This window comes from Geotrypetes seraphini, chromosome 11, assembly GCF_902459505.1.
Source record: "Geotrypetes seraphini chromosome 11, aGeoSer1.1, whole genome shotgun sequence".
Lineage (NCBI taxonomy): Eukaryota > Metazoa > Chordata > Amphibia > Gymnophiona > Dermophiidae > Geotrypetes > Geotrypetes seraphini.
Window position 1 is genome coordinate 137,690,376 of NC_047094.1, and position 15,776 is coordinate 137,706,151.

Below are 15,776 nucleotides of genomic sequence, written 5' to 3' on the forward strand. Positions count from 1 at the left end.
CAGTGGAGGGATAATAGTAGTATGCTACAGGAACCTGTGCTGGGAACGGTGCTATTTAACTTATTTATAAATTATCTACAAATTGGAACAATGAGCGAGGTGATTAAATTTGCAGATGACACTAAACTGTTCAAAGTTGTTAAAACACATGTGACTGTGGAAATCTGCAGGCAGACCTTAGGAAATTGGAACACTGGACGTCCAAATGGCAGATGAAATTTAATGTGATCAAATGCAAAGTAATGCACTTCGGGAAGAATAATCCAAATCATAGTTATCGGATGCTAGGGACCACCCTGGAGGGTCAGCGCTCAAGAATAGGATATGGGTGTCATTGTAGACAATATGTTGAAGCCTTCCGCCTAATGTGCGGTGGCAGCAGCCAAGAAGGCAAACAGGATGCTACGAATTAATAGAAAAGGGATGGTTAACAAGTCTAAGAATGTTATAATGCCTCTGTATATTGCTCTATGGTGCGACCTCACCTTGAGTATTGCGGTCAGTTCTGGTTTCATCATCTCAAAAAAGATATAGCGGCACTAGAAAAAGATCAAAGAAGAGCGACCAAGATGATAAAGGGGATGGAACTCCTCTTGTAAGAGGAAAGACTAAAGAGGTTAGGACTCTTCAGCTTGGAAAAGAGATGGCAAAGGGGAGATATATGATTGAAGTCTAAAAAATTCTGAGTGGTGTAGAACGGGGATACTAGAATTTCCAGAGTAATACTTTTAAAACCAATAGAAGGAAATATTTTTTCACTCAGACAATAGTTACGCTCTGGAACACATTGCCAGAGGATGTGGTAAGAGCAGTTAATGCAGCTGGTTTTAAAAAAAGGTTTGGACAAGTTCCTGGAGGAAAAGTCCATAGTCTGCTGTTGAGACATACATAGAATGGTAGCATGGAATGCTGCTACTATTTGGGTTTTTGCCATGTATTTGTGACTTGGCTTGGCCTCCGTGAAGATGAGATACTGGGCTAGATGGACCATTGGTCAGACCCAGAAAGGCTATTCTTATGTTCTTATGTGCTGCTAGGGTAGCAGGCGAGACAGGAGAGGGTTGCCAGAACAGCATTCGGTACACAAGCATACCACCAGTACTGCAACCAAGACATGAGAGGACTGCCCGTGCAGCACAGATGACAGGAGAATACTGCCCGAGTAGCACAAGAGACATAAGTGCTGCTTGAGCACTAAGTGAGACCTGAGAGAACTGAGCAGCCCATGAGGTCTGAAAATGCCGCCTGAGCAGCACATGAAACCTGAGAGTGCTGTCAGATCAGTCCTGAGAGACAAGAGAGCAGTGCCTGAGCAGTAAGAGAACAGTAAATGAGACATGAGTGGGCTGCTGTCTGAGTAGTAAGTGAAACCTGAGAGCCCAGGAAGCACTGTTGCAAGACTAGAACATAGAAACATAATGGCAGATAAAAGCCAAATGGCCCATCCAGTCCGCCCATCCACAGTAACCATTATCTCTTCCTCTCTGTAAGTGATCCCAAGTGCCTATCCAAGGCTTTCTAGAATTCAGACATGAGCAGCAGGGGAGCCTTGTCCATCATGAGGATGCTGTCTGAGCAGTAGCAGCAATCTGGGCCACGGCCGCATAATAGCTGCCTTACTGACCAAACTCCTTTCCAATACCACTAACAGTAAACCCAAGGCAACAGGCATAGTACAGAAGCCATGATTGAAGCAGGTTGCGGTAGCGCTTCAGCACATCACCCAAACAGAGAATGTACCTGATCAGTCTCATGGCAGTACTTGCACCCTAGGAAGGAGGGAATGGAAGGTGCCATCGGGCCACCTGCAGAAAGGAGGAAACAATCTCTCCCCAGCAACCACTCGCAAAGACTAATGCCTGGAAGGCAGAGTCGATGGGAACCAACAGAGAGGGGAGAAACAAGCAGAGGTCACCTACCAACAATGATAAACATAAGGCTTGAAGTCTTCACCTGCTGTGAAATGGAGCTGCACAATACCATGCTGATCTTGCCAGGAGTTCCCTTTGGTTTGCATCAGAGGTATCACTTGGCAGCATCTTCCCTTCCCGCATTGGCTGTGGATGCTTCGGACCTTTTTCTGCCAACTGTGGGGACGGCATAGTATTGTGCAGCTCCATTTCACAGCAGGTGAAGACTTCAAGCCTTATGTTTATCATTGTTGGTAGGTGACCTCTGCTTGCTTCTCCCCTCTCTGTTGGTCCCACATGCAGATGCTGATCTTGCCAGGAGTTCCCTTTGGTTTGCATCAGAGGTATCACTTGGCAGCCATCTTCCCTTCCCGCATTGGCTGTGGATGCTTCGGACCTTTTTCTGCCAACTGTGGGGACGGCATCTGCATGTGGGAGAACAAAAGGCTGGCCTCTGAGCACACACGTGAAGGCCCAAAACCTTCAGCAATAAACACTGTAAACACAAAATGACCACCAAAGCTGGGAAAGAAAGCATACCAAATGCAGTGATGCGGAGACTCCATAGACTCTGTCCCTGCACCAAAACCAAACACATAGAGGAAAGAAAAGAAGCTAGCTCTATCAACCCTCTACACGGCCCCCTCAGATACGAGACCCAGATGGACCAACTCAGCAATCAGCAATGGCTCCGGAGTGCCAAAGATAACTCCCCATCGCTGCAAATATATCTGTGGTTCGAGTAAGAAAGCTTATTCACACAAGCTCCCACTTCTGTTTGTTTTATTTTTAATGTACTCATGGTCACCAAAAAGCAGCTATCCAGTGCTTCCACCTCTGGTTATGCTCTGGAACCCACTCCCTATTGCCTCAGCAGAAAAGCCCGTCTCTGCTAAAACAAACTGTGTTTTGTTGGGGGGGGGGGAGTATTATTGTTTTACTGGTTCTTTTCTTCCTTCTTCTGTGAGGAGGGAATGCAGAGTAAACAGCTCCTGAGGGAGTGAGGGGTATAACCCCACTAGGCATCCAGCTAGCCTAAGCCCCAGACTTATCTGAATTGGAAGTCCAGAAACAGAAGTCTAGCAGCAAATCAAGCCAGGAGTGAGGAAAGACCCATCCACCCATCTGCTGGAGACAAAGAATACTGACTTATGACACAACTCAGTTTAGTGTTTTCTATCTCCGCCTGCTGGTGGATTACCCACTCATCTCTGGATTCATTTGCTGCTAATAAGGAAGTATAACTTTTTGGTTTTAATGCTGAGAATGAAAGCAGTGTAAAACTTACTACTACCATATCACCCTACTAACACCATCCTTATATTAAAATGGTGGCAGCATTATATTGTGAGGATGTTTTGCAGTCGCAGGTGCAAAAGGGAGGGGAGGCAACTAGTGAATATCAAGGGAAAAAAATGATGCAAAATTACAGGTAGACCCTGAAGGAATATGTATTCTGGTCTACCAGAAATCTGGAACTAGAGAGAAAATTCATTCCTCTGCAGAACAGAAACAGCAATGAAGTGAATATACCTGAGCATATCAGCCAAAATCCAAACCTTAATCCAACAGAAAATTTCTGGGACAATTTGAAGCCTACAGTACAGACTATCTCAACCTCCAACCAACTTGAAAGAGCCAAGTTATTCTGCTAAGAATAGGCAAGCATCATTCCACTATGCAAAGTTGGCAGAGATTTATCCTGAATAACTTATGGCTGTTATTACTACAAAAAAGACCTCTATGATATATCAAGTAAAGCTGTGTAAAGAATTATACAAATCAAGACACTTTGGTTTCTTATTCTTTATTGCACTTTCACTATGAAAAGAATTATTATAGAAATATTCAAAATAGTTGTGTAGGTTGTATAGATCTGTGAAACAAACTCCTATATGTTTCTATGAGTACTTTGATTTGTATTTAAGGGAACAAAATGTGAAGGCTTTTTCCAGGCAATGTACTACTGAAATGCTACTCATAAAAAAAAATTAAAAAAGAAAATCTGATGTGTTAAAACATTTTGCTCAGACACAAAATGGGAGAAAGATAGCCCATAGTTATCATACAAAAATATGCTGATTTTAAAAAATAACTTCAGAAAGGGGACTGCTTCAGGATCCAAGATTGGGGTATGTACAGTATATAGTCAAATAGCATACAGGACTTCAAAACCTTATCTTATTCTCCTTTTTACTGTCTCAAGATTTACATATTTCAGCACTACAAATAATTATTTCAAGAAACAATAACCAGCTATATAAAAAAGGGGTGGAGGGAGAGAAACAAAATATGGAAGAAGTTTACTGCATTACTACATAAAGCACTTAATACAACAAGTTTAATTATTCAGCTATGAAATATAATTATTAGCAAAGATCAATATTGTATATGATAAATATATCTAAGTAGGATCTCTTAGGGCAGTGTCTCTCAAACTGTGTCCCAGAGATTTCAGGTGTGCCATGAGAGATTCCAGAATTTTACTTTATTTTTTTTTAATCCCTTTTTATAAGTATACTCTAGAATAGATGACATATGTCGCATACGCAAGAATCTGTCAATATTTTGAGCATCTGTCTGGGTACAGATACAACCGCCCAGACAAGCATCACTTTGACATGATGGGTCCTTGAAAACTAACGGCAAGCAGAACGAGACTTAGGGGTGATCGTAAGTGAGAACATGAAGACTGCCAATCAAGTGGAGCAAGCTTCATCCAAGGCAAGGCAAATCATAGGTTGTATTCGCAGGAGTTTCGTCAGCCGTAAGCCTGATGTCATTATGCCATTGTATAGATCCATGGTGAGACCCCACCTGGAGTACTGTGTGAAGTTCTGGAGGCCGCATTACCGCAAGGATGTGCAGAGACTTGAGTCGGTCCAAAGAATGGCCACCAGGATGGTCTCGGGACTCAAGGATCTCCCGTACGAGGAACGGCTGGATAAATTAAAGCTATACTCACTCGAGGAACGCAGAGAGGGGTGACATGATCGAGACATTCAAGTATCTCACGGGCCGCATCGAGGTGGAAGAAGATATCTTCTTTTTCAAGGGTCCAGCGACAACAAGGGGGCATCCGTGGAAAATCAGGGGCGGGAAACTGCACGGGGACACCAGGAAATTCTTTTTTACTGAAAGGGTGGTTGATCGCTGGAATAGTCTTCCACTTCAGGTTATTGAGGCCAGCAGCGTGCCTGATTTTAAGGCCAAATGGGATAGACATGTGGGATCTATTCAAAGTAGATAGGTAGGGGAGGGTCATTGGGGTGGGCAGACTAGATGGGCCGTGGCCCTTATCTGCCGTCTATTTCTATGTTTCTATGTAATTTTAGTTTTATTTGTATTTTTTATGCTGTAATTGTTCTTACTTGAGCAACAAAGCAGTCAAAGCTTTGTTACCATTTGGATCTTCAGCTCGGACAGAAATTAAATAGAAAAAAAAAAAAAGATAACCACTACAGATGGTGGATGATGAAATGTGTGTTTGCTGACAACTATTGAGCCGCGTTTTGAGTTAATTTGCATTCAAAAACAAGCACATCCATTACACTGATTAGCAATTCTATTCTATCTACTTTGGTTTTACCATTGTTACAATTACCCATACATAGCTTAAAGAACTTTAAATAAATAAGTCTCAAGTTTCATTTTTTGTTGGCTTTGCAATTTTATAATCTCAATTATGTGCCACAAAAAACATTTGCTCCATTTAGGGCTCCTTTTAAGAAGGTGCATTAGGGCCTTAACGCACGGAACAGTGCACGCTAAAATGCTGCACAGGCTAGCCACTACCGCCGCCTCCTCCTGAGCAGGCGGCAGTTTTTCATCTAGTGCGCGCTATAGCACACGCGAATCTGGTGCATGCATTAAAAATGCTAGCGCACCTTCATAAAAGGAGCTCTTAGTCTTGCCAGAGCTAAAAAAAAGTTTGAGACAGTGGATGCTGCGGATGAGTAGACTACATGGACCATTGGCTTTTATCTGCCACCATACTTCTTTATTTCTAAGTAAACAAAGTTCTATTAAGCAGTTCAATAATAATTTTATCTTGCAAAAAATTTCCCCACGCAATACTTGTCTATCATCTACATAGCCCTACAGTCATTCAAATTTATTTATACAATATGGATATCAGTATTTACCTTCCCAATGCAGACCCAAGAACAAATATACACTGGCTTTTATTAAGCCGCAGAAGAGCTTCTTATCGCAGGCCCGTGAAATAAATTTTCCAACTCTCATAGGAATTGAATGACCGTCTGAGCATTTACCTCGCTGGCCGTGGTAAGAAGTTCTTCTGCAGTTTAGCAAAAGGAGTCCACTGTGAGATACCGTAACTGACCATACCCATATTTCAGCTGCATTTTTCTATACAGTCACAAAGAACTCAAACACTTCCGATTTTATTTAATGTACAAATTGGAAAATGTTCAGGATTTGAGATGTCACTCATAACAAAATAAAATTTATATTGTACAAATACAAAATAAGTTTCCACAGCCATGCAGGACAAAACCTATCGAAAAAAGTACTCAGTATCAAATGCTTTTAGAAACAAGATCAAAATTGTGCACTATTCTCTCTTTATAATTAAAAAAAGGTGTTTCTATAATGCTTATATGGAAAAATACTTCTATAATGTATTAACAGACAAATGCACTAAAAAGTCATTTTGCAGACTTTAACAAATTTCAGATAAATTTCATATCGCATGTGTTGTACTTTCCTCCTATAACCACTTATGATAAAACACGATTCAGAAACCATAGTGTTTACTCTCACTCTTGGTTCTCAAACAAAGGCATAGCACAAAATAAAATTCTGCAATACAGCTGAACCACAGTGAAAACAAAAAGAAAACAAACCTAACTTGAAACATTTGTAACTTGCCTGTTTTTATCAAATCAGCTCTAAACCTGCTTGAATCAAAACATTTCATTTAGACCACTAGTAGTTCACAATATTAACTACCTACCATTCCAGAGAGAAAAAAACAGCTATATACACACACACATTTAAAAACTTACCTAATATAAACAGCACTGATGTATTTGCTTTTTAATACTGCATGCAGTTACTAATATCAGATACACAATCAGGCTTGCAGATATGCAACATTTTCATCCACTACCCAAAAGGTAAACTGCGGGTACATACACACCTATTAAAAGCAACACTTTCCAGTAGCCAGACATCTTCTATACCAGAAATCCTGAGTGAGCATCTGAGAATTGGCTTAGCAGTACAAAAGTCAGACTATGGAGGGGGGGGGGGAGTGGAGGAGGAAAGTAACATCTGCCTGTAGTGTAAAGGTTACTTACAACCATCTGATGCAAAGAAATCCTGGTTTTTCAAGAACAAATACAGTAACAGGAGAATAACATGAGACCTATAGGAATTGAGGCACACAAAAATATACAATGAAGACACCTTCAGGGACATAGTAATATGGTCCTACCTCTACTTTAGCAGTTCCTCAGCTGCTCTGGAGGCACAGAGTCACTGGAAAGGAAAGCATCACCTTGCAGCAGTTGAAAATGCTCCTGTAGGTGTGACCTGTTTTCCAAGGGATATATTATATTCTCTTTCAATCAGATGCTAACGCAAACAAAGTAAATAGTAGCAAAGTCACCAGAACCTAATGATTTTCAGTACAGATGCCTAAACAAACAAATATGAAACTGCAGATCTCCTCTGCTGGTAATTATTACAATTTGCCACAAAATTGAAAAGTAGCTAATGCAATACCAACTGCTAAAAGCAGAGCCAGAATTGATCCAGGAAAACTATAAACCACTGAGCATGATATCTGTGTTAGACAAAATAGCAGATTAACAAAAATACAGGGCATATAAATAAACAATTTAATGAGATAGAGCCAGCATGAATTCAAGAAAGCAAAAAATGTCTTACTGATCTACTGGAATTCTGTGAAGATGGAAACATTAATAAAATTCCATCATTGGATACAGTATTTCTGCATTTTAAAAGTAAAATATTTGATAAAATTATTTAAGACACCTCAGAAATGTTGAAAGACAAGTGATTACAGACCAAGTCCTATATTGTTTCTACAATTTATATAGCTTTAGCACACAGATACAGTGCTGAACAATCATTTACATACGTCACTGTCCCAAAAATCTCATAATTCAAAAGAGTAGATGAAGCACCAGTAAAGTAACTTGCAAAAAAAAATCATACATATCATTAATGAGAGAAGTAGATTTGCCCTTCCATTTTTCATGCTTTCCAATCAATTGCTCTAAATACTGGGCCACTCATTCCCTAATGGGTTTCCTCAATAGAAGGGGGAAATGTAACTACAGATTATCACTGGTACAAGCTAAAATTATTCATTGCTCCGTTTTCCATATCATTTATGAATTAGATTATCAAATTTACAGAACAAAAATAAAACAATTAACACTTGCAGATTGTGGAAACTACAGAAAATAAAAACTTGAAAGGCCAGCAAATTTGGTATCTTAATGGCAGCTAAAATGTAAAGAACTATTTTTGAATGGATCTAACTACGGTATATTAAAAGGGATTAATGTACTAGATAGGGTCACCTGAAAACTGTCCCTTCTTCCCAAAGTGGGCAAAGTACACATACTATTCCACAACATATGTGATTTTGTGGTTGCCAGAAAAAAGATGGAACAGTGAGCCAGAACAAAGTAAGCAAGGTGCAAAATCCCCACTAACTCAATTTAATAGGGACTTTTAGGCTTTTAAAAGTCCACTTTATTGTGACTGTTTTTAACTCCTACTCACCTGTAAAGTACCTGTGTGTTTTTACTCATTCCCACAGTAAGCAATTCCATAATCCAGGATCAGCCACATGCAGCTCTTCTTGCATGTGGCTGCGGCTCTCCAGACCCCCAACTCTTTAATCTCACTCCCAACCCCACGATCCAACCCCCTCCCCCACTGGGCCTACTAAGGTATCTGGTGGTCCAGCAGGGGTCTTTGTGGCAGGAGCATGGCCCTCTTGCACCTGTCTACTAGCAGCTGCCTTCTAAAATAGCTGCTCGCAGCATTTCATGTAGTACTGTGAGCTACTGTGAGAAGTTGTGTCAGTCATTTAAGAAGGCAGCCATGAGGAGGCAGGAGCGAGAGGGCTGCACTCAGTCCCACTGGACCACCAGGTACATTGTAGGCCCAGAGGAAGGGGGGAATCGTAGGGTTGGGAGGGAGATTAAAGGGTTGGGGCTTGGAAAGGGGAGAGAACCTTGGCTATGAGTTAGGGGAGGGGACCTGTAAGGGGTTGGAGGGGAGAAAAGCTCTTTATAAAATCTTAGGTCAGATATTTTGGATAAATTGGCTCTTTGCTGAAAAATGGTTGCCAACCCCTACCCTAATCTCTTATTTGTCCTGTTTGTTTTGATTAGATTGTAAACTATATATTACATGTTTAAAGCTGTTTAAGCCAAGCACACTATAGAAAATGTAAGTAGTAGTATGTCTACCAGTACTTTGAAGCATCCTACAGGATTTGAAAATTACCCCTTTAATCCAAGAAAAAAAAAATCCAAGTTGCATTATGTTTTATATCAAACTGAGGGCAGTTTTCAAAAGCCATATACTCTATACTCAAGTAAATGACTAGTTAACCCATGAAAAGGCTTTTGGAAAGTAACCATCCTATGTGCTGTGGATCAATGCATATCCATTTACCAAAGTTTTCATGCAGGTATTCCCCAAGAGAGAATAAGACTGAGGGAGTCCCCACAATATTTTTGAATTGTCATAACTGAAAATTTTAGAATCAAGGGCAGTACATTAAGCATTGAATTAGCATTTTTTCTGCAAAAGCAAGGCAGCAGCTTATCTCCAGGTACCTTCCTTTGAAATTTTGCAAGTAAGTTTACCCAGTGATTTTATGTTTGCCTGCATAACTTTTTTAAAGTTACCATATATACAGTACATACATACACAATGTTGTATTTCACATTAGTCTTTTTGGCCAATATACTGACATCCTTCCTGAGCAGTCAAATAAGCAAACAATTGTTAGGAATCGGTTGGACAAGGAAAACAGAATAAAACAGAGTATCCTAATGACTGTATAAATCTATAGTATGATCACATTTTAAATAGTGCATGTAGCTGCCCCAACTCTAAAAAGATAGACTAGAAAAGGTATAAAAGGAATCTATAATTAACGGTGAAGGGTATAGAACAGCTGCTGATGAAGATAGATGTTTTCTCTCAGCATAATTTGGAGACTAGAAAACTCCTTATTTAGCCTATCTATAGAACGAGTAGCAAAACACAAAATGGCCATAATAGGACCATGACACAAGGAGAAACCATGAAAATAATTGGTAACAAGACTAATAACTTGTTTTCAGTCAATAAGGAAAAGTATCAGATAATTCAGTGAAAGCTAAGAAGCCTGCTGGATTTTAAAGAAAAATTCAAGGCCAGACTAAGAACTCCTAGTGCTCCTGCGGCTCTGGCTAGAGTCACCTCTCCAGGTACTTCCACAACAGCCCCAAATGACCATTTCCAAACAAGATGGTCCGGTTCTCGCATTAACAGCGTTTATGATTCGGCACAAAACAGACTAAGGCGCCACACCAGAAGCGAATTTCATTCACAGCTTTACACTTATGCCAAGGCCGGCGCTGACGTTGCAAACTTTGGGCAACCCCAGAAGCCTCGGGCGGGCTCGAGCCCCGAAGCTGCGCAGCCGCAGCGAGGCCGAGCGCGAGGGGCCCTTTCTCAGCTCCACAGAGCAGGCAAAGGAGGGGGGGGGGGGGTCGGCGGCAGCGGCCCAGTCAACCTGCGAAGACGAGGCCCTGCGGCCTCCGCTGAAGAGATGCCGCGCGCCCGCCCCCCCTCCCTTTCTCCCGCCCCCGCACGCGGCGGCTCTTTCGAGGTTCTTACCGAGGAAATCTGTATAGAAAAAGAGATTAGAAATGAATTTAGCCCCGTTTCTCTCAGCCCCTCAACCCCGCTCACTCCTCTGCAAAATGGCCGCCGCCCCGCTCAAGGGAGGGATCGGGACGTCACGGCGGGCGCGACGTTACGGCGAGGCGCGAGCGGGGGCGCGTGGGGGGGGGGAGGGACAGAGTGGTGGTTGTTGTTTTTTGCCCCGTTCCCGCGGAAACTCATTTTCCCGTCCCGTGCCTGGGGTCAGGTTGATATTTCTGTCATTACATTAGGGACTTCTATTCCGCCTATACCTTGCAGTTCAAGGCGGATTACAAAAGAGCTAACTGGACATTTCCAGTGAAGTTACAACAGTTTTGGTTTTTTGGTTACAAGGGAGGAGAGGTACCTGGATTAATTCCGGAAGAACTTGCAAATTGGATATTAAATTGACTGTACGTTACTGTGTGATATAACAAATAAGATTACGTTACATTTCAGGGATCTGAATACTTGGTTGGTGTTTTGGGGAGGAAGAGATTATTTAAGTGGAGGTTTGGGGGGTTACAGTTTTTATTCCTTTCTATACGGACAAGCTGCCCCAATTAAGGTTTTTCACTTTTCAAATAGAGAATAGTGCAGTTTAGAAACATAGAAATAGACGGCAGATAAGGGCCACGGCCCATCTAGTCTGCCCACCCCAATGACCCTCCCCTACCTTTCTCTGTCCAGTGCATTACAGGACCTGAGGCAGGTCTTGTCAGACAAATCTGATCAATTTCTTTCAGTGGGTGACCAGAGAATTGGATAGAAGGAGTGCACTAGATGTGGTGTATTTAGATTTTAGCACAGACGTCTAATAAATAAGCCAAGTGCCCTCAGTAAGGGTAGGACCCCTAGACCCACCTCCCAGGCCCGCCCAGTTCCACCCATCCTCGCCCCAACCCTGCCCTTCATTACCTGCTCTGGTCGGGCAGGACGCAGATGCCCTCCTGCCCGACGCAATGTTGAGGAAAGGTTTTCAAAACCCGGACAAAGTGTCAGGTTTAGAATAGCCGGTCGGACCCTTGGACATGCCCTCAAAAGGAGGACATGTCTGTGGAAATCCTGACGTCTGATAACCCTAAGTATAGGCCCCAACATGATGGACTATGTCAGGAACTGGTTAAGTGTAAGATGGAAATCACTCTGAGGAAAGGGATGTCACCAGCAGTGTGCCTCAAGGTTCTGCCCTTGGGCCTCTTCTTTTTAACATTTTTATAAGCAATATTGCTGAAGGGTTGATGGGTAAGATTTGCCTCTTTGTGGATAATACCAAAATCTGCAATGGAGTAGACACCCATGATGGTGTGGAAAACATGAGGAAGGCAGCAAAGCTTGAGGAATGGACTGAAATTGTATGCTAAACCCAAGGGAACGCTATAGTTTAGGGCAGTGGTCTCAAACTCGCGGCCCGGGGGCCACATGTGGCCCGCCAGCTACTATTTGGAGGCCCTTGGTATGTTTATCATAATCACAAAAGTAAAATAAAACAGTTTCTTGATCATATATCTCTTTAGCTATAAATTACAATATTATTATTAAGACTTAGCCAAAAGAAAGATTTATGAACTATAAAAAGTTTTACCTTATGCAAAATTGTCATTTCTTTAATAAGACATTCATTATTTTTTTCTGCGGCCCTCCAAGTACCTACAAATCCCTGCAAAGGGTTTGAGTTTGAGACCGCTGGTTTAGGGGGTGAAGAACTTTTGTGCACGAAAGAAGAGCGGAACTTGGGTGTGATAGTATGTGATGTTCTTAGGGAGTCCAAAGGTGATGGGGAAAAGCTAGAAGGATGCTAGGGTGCACAGCCAGAGGTGTGGCCAGTAGGAAAAAATCTTTTGCCTAGTTCTTTGAAGAATATTTTGGTTTTAATTCAGCAACCCGGAATTTGAAAAGGATTACTTGTGTGCTTTCACCTCAGTGAAAGTTAATACACACGAGAAATTTTTCAGTTGTATGCTTTTTCATCAAATAGCTCGATGGGAATCTGTGTTTCTCCTTCTGGTAAACCATGTGTCTTCTTATTTAAATTTCAGGCACATGCTAAAAATGGTTTTATTTACTACATTTCTGGGGAATCAGTGATTGTATATTGATGTAGTACTGATATATTGATGTCAGATTTATAGCTTCACCCTTTTGTAAGCCGCTGTGAATTGTAAGGCTCAGTGGGCTATAAACAAAGTTTTATGTTATAAGACTCTGGTGAGGCCTCATTTAGAATATTGTGTACAATTCTGGAGGCTGCACATTCAAAAAGATATAAACAGGATGGAGTCGGTCCAGAAGAAGGCTACTAAAATGGCAGATGGTTTATATCAGTGTGTCACAAACTATGTGCCTCAGCAGATTCCAGGTGTGCCACGAGATACCGACGAGGAGAGGTGTCAGCTGACAGCATGTATCTTTTGTGGCGAAAGACATGTCCTGTAGTCAGTCAGCTGGTGCCTGCACCTCTGCTCCTTTTGTAGCAACCCCTCCCCCCCCCAGCGGTAATAGGAGGCTCAGGGAGGACATCCAGGCATGTGTGGATGTCGATGTGATGACATCATGCATGTGTGTGACACCATCGCATTGTATCGACATCTGCACATTTATGGGTGCCCTCCAGCCGGAGCCCTGAGATTAGTGTGCCGCAGATTAAAAAGTTTGCGACACACTGGTCTTCGTCATAAGGCATGCAGGGACAGACCTAAAAGATCTCTATATGTCTAGTTTGGAGGAAAGGTGAGAGAGGGGAGAGAAGATAGAGACATTTAAATACACAAGGCATGTCTCTTTCAAATGAAAGAAAACTCCAGACTAGAGTGAGAGGCAATAGGCTCAGGAATAATCTAAGGAAATACTTTGTACAGACGCGTGGAAGTGTCTCCCAGTAGAGGTAGTGGAGACAAAGACTGTGTCTGAATTCAAGAAAGCATGGGACAGGCACATGGCATCTTTTAGGGAGAGGAGATGGTGGACGGGCAGACTGGATGGGCCATTTAGCCTTTATGTGCTGTTATGTTTCTGCGCTCAGTTTTAATCTTTCCTGATCCTCCCGTTTTAAAAGTGCAAGTTTTTTTTTTGTTTTTGCCCTAGTGCCTTGTATATAATTTCCCCCCTTTATTTTAAATCTATTTTCTATCAAATAGCTTCATTAGACTATTGTATTTTTATGTTCTGTTTGTCTGTGTGCTGCCACATGCGAACTGAGTTATGATAGCTTTCTGCTGATTGTTTTTGCTTGAGTAATAGGTGCTGTGTGAGAGTAGAAATTAGTTAATCGTGCTAATTTTATTCTTAAATATTCCTAATGCTTAGCATAGACCCCGCTTCTGCTATGTGCAAGTGAGACCTGTTTACCATTAGGTCCTAACAAGTTTTAAGGTTTTATTTCCATGTCTGTTTCATTTTCAGGGCTCAAATGAGATTGGTACTATATAACCTCGACAAACCATCTCATTGATATGTGACCCTTTTGGGTTTTTTCTTGAAGCCTGCCCCATTTGCCCCCCAAAGTTTACATTTGGTTCTCATTTGTCTATTTATTACATTACATTACATTACATTACATTAGGGATTTCTATTCCGCCATTACCTTGCGGTTCAAGGCGGATTACAAAAGGTTAATTTAAAAAAACAGAGTTACAATGATAAGCAAGAGAGGTAAGTTGTAGATCTTATAAACATTTAGCGGGTTGTTGAGGGTGAGGTGGTTTGTAAAAGAGTTAATAGGTGGTCATAGTGGAAGTTCTTTTGTTATTATTAGTGCAGTAATGGGTAGATCAAATGTCAGTTTTAGAGTTACTAAACGGTCGTGATGTTATTGCTGCTTCAGGAATTTCTTGAAAAGTGTGGTTTTTATTTCTTTTCTGAACGTCCTATAGTCTGGGGTGGTCATCAAGAGGTTGGAGATCTGGTTGTCCAGCCTTGCGGCTTGGGTGGCTAGGAGGCCGTCGTGTAGTTTTGTTCTTTTTACTTCCTTGATTGGGGGGGGTATGAATGGGGAGTGCGTTTTTCTGTGTCTTGTAGTGGGTGCTTGGATGAGGCGATTGTTCAAGTATGATGGGCTGTCTCCGTGTAGGGTTTTAAATAATATGCAGTAGAATTTGAATTGGATTCTTTCTTGGATTGGAAGCCAATGTGAGTTGATGAAGGCTTCAGTGATGTGGTCATGTTTTTTCAATGAGTAGATGAGTCTCAAAGCTGTATTTTGGATTGTTTGGAGTTGTCTGATCGTAGTTGCAGGGCAAGGAAGGAAGAGGATGTTGCAGTAGTCCAATATACCTAGTATTAGGGATTGTACTATAAGTTGGAATTGTGTTCTTTCAAAGAATTTTCGGACTTGTCTCAGATTTCTCATGATTGCGAATGATTTCTGAATTGTTTTATTTATTTGCGGTTGCATAGTGCAGCATCTGTCTATGGTCATGCCAAGTAGTTTTATGGTGGTTTGGATGGGATATTTGATTGCGTTTATGTCTAAGTTGGTTGTGGTTTGGATCTTGTCATTTTCGAGAAGGATGAATTTTGTTTTGTCTTGGTTGAGTTTAAGTTTGTGATTTTTCATCCAGGTTGTGACTGTTTCAAGTGTTTGGTGAAGTTTGTCTGTCATGGTAGGTTTAGAATGATCGTATGGGATGAGGATGGTGATGTCATCAGCATAACTATAGGTGGTTATGCCCAGATTGTCCAGATGCGTTCCTAGAGAAGCAGTGTAGAGGGTGGGGGATAGTGGAGATCCTTGTGGTACGCCGCAGGGGTTTGACCAGGATTCTGACTTTTCTTTGTTTGATTTTACACTGTAGGTTCTGAGTTTTAGGAATCCTTCAAACCAAGAGTATACTTTATCTGAGATGCCTATTGCGTCTAAGATCTGTAGAAGGATGTTGTGATCCACTAAGTCGAATGCCGCATTTGTTCTTTGTTTTTCTAAATAATTCTCACATGTGG

General features: G+C 41.6%; 1 protein-coding gene across 16 annotated transcripts in view; it reads right to left on the reverse strand.

Annotated features, from left to right (window-relative positions):
• The window catches only part of LOC117345757 (copine-1-like), a 162,711-nt gene extending 151,761 nt beyond the window's left edge, over window positions 1-10,950 (reverse strand). For 11 of the 16 annotated variants that reach the window (XM_033914874.1, XM_033914873.1, XM_033914872.1 and 8 more), the window contains exons 1-2: window positions 10,812-10,950; window positions 7,372-7,469 (exon numbers count right to left, since the gene is read on the reverse strand). The gene's annotated coding sequence lies outside the window, so the exon portion shown is untranslated. Of the gene's footprint in view, window positions 1-7,371; window positions 7,470-10,391; window positions 10,654-10,811 lie in introns of those variants that run through there. The other 5 variants (XM_033914876.1, XM_033914863.1, XM_033914875.1 and 2 more) reach the window with 5 other exon arrangements.
• Between the last annotated feature and the right edge of the window lie 4,826 nt (window positions 10,951-15,776).